The sequence below is a fragment of the Mesocricetus auratus genome, unplaced genomic scaffold (genome assembly GCF_017639785.1).
Source record: "Mesocricetus auratus isolate SY011 unplaced genomic scaffold, BCM_Maur_2.0 Super-Scaffold_100041, whole genome shotgun sequence".
NCBI classification, from domain to species: Eukaryota; Metazoa; Chordata; class Mammalia; order Rodentia; family Cricetidae; genus Mesocricetus; species Mesocricetus auratus.
This window is the reverse complement of record NW_024429218.1, coordinates 1,821,654-1,823,113: the sequence shown is the minus strand read 5'-3', so window position 1 is coordinate 1,823,113 and position 1,460 is coordinate 1,821,654. Positions and strand designations below refer to the sequence as shown.

At 44.8% G+C, this 1,460-nt stretch overlaps 1 pseudogene; it reads right to left on the bottom strand.

The window, feature by feature from the left end:
• Positions 1 to 477: 477 nt before the first annotated feature.
• On the bottom strand, positions 478 to 829 carry LOC101842174 (annotated as a pseudogene).
• Between the last annotated feature and the right edge of the window lie 631 nt (positions 830 to 1,460).

The window sequence follows — 1,460 nt, the reverse complement described above, 5'->3', positions numbered from 1 at the left end:
GCTGTAGAGGTCAGAGCTGGAGAAGTGACCCGAGACCCTGGGAGGAGCCCAGAAGAAGGTGAATGAATCCCATATATTGGTCATTGCTTTGATCTGATCTTGAAGCAAGGAAGTACTAGCTTATTTTTGATTTTACAGGAACCCACAGTTGAGATACTGAATTTTTTTAACTGTGAAATGTTTATTTGAATTTTTAAAAATTAATTATACAACTAATTCATGACAAATTACCAGATGAATTTCGTACTATTCTTCAGGACTGAGGTGAAGATGGAACAGATCCACGCAACGAATACTGGGGAAGGGGATCTAAGATATTTATTTAGAGAGAGCAATCACTTACACGAGAAGCTGGGTGAATGCTCTGTGATCTCCGAACCAAGGCCAGGATCCAAGAGAGAGAGAGCTTTACTTTCTTTTCCCCTTTTATCTCTTGCCTTCCTCACCTCCCTCTGTCCCCACCCCAAACGGGCATGGTTAGTCCCTCGGGCACGTGAGGTTTCTCCTACACTGGGGTTTGCCAAAAACTTCAAATTTGGGGTCTTCAAATTTGAAGGTAGAGAACGTATTCATGTCTCCTTTACCAAACATCTGTTTTAGCTTAAAAAGCTCTCTGTCCAGCTCTTGCTGATACTCAGGGCCAGTATCAACAGGTCCTCCAGATGCCTGTCACTTTGATTTGTACTCTCTTATCTTGTCGATGAAGAGTTTCTGAGTGGGAACAAGTTCCTTATTAAATGCCACCGCTGTAGCCCCACTGTTCCTCCTCAAATGCGCAGAGACTGCCGAGCAAAGGCTAGAGGAGGGTCTGGACCCTCTGAAGAACCATGGCGAATCTCTGGTACTCACACTGCATCCTGGGCTGCCAGAGTCACCGCCGCCACCCTTCTACTCGAGATACTCAATTTTAAGAGTGATTTTAGGTCTTAAAAGAGACTTGAAATATTTAAAGGGATTGAATTTTAAAGTGTTTGAATTTATAAAGACTGTGGAAATTTTCAAGTTTGTAAAATATTTTATGTTGTGGCATTACTAGTGTGTGATCTTGGGGATGAACAAGAAAGGGAAAGTTGAGGCTTAACAGTGATGTGTTTGTGTCAAGTTGACAAGGGCTCAGTTTGTGCTAACAAGTTTTACGTTCACTTGACACAAGTTAGAGTTATCTGAAAGGAGGGAATCTCAATTGAGAAAATGCCTCCATCTGATCAGGCTGTAAGGCATTTCTTTATTTAGTGATTGATGGGGGTTGGCCCAGCCCATTGTGGGTAGGGCAATCCCTGGGCTGGTGCTCCTGAGTTCTATAAGAAAGCAGGCAGATGCAGATCGCCTGGGAACTGCACAGAGCTCCCAACCCTGGCGGGAGCCAAGCACCCCAGACTCCAGATCTTCTCCCCTACCAACGAGACCAGGAAAGGAGAGGAGGCTGGGAGTCCAGGGAAGCAGCTGTTCCTCTGGCAGCA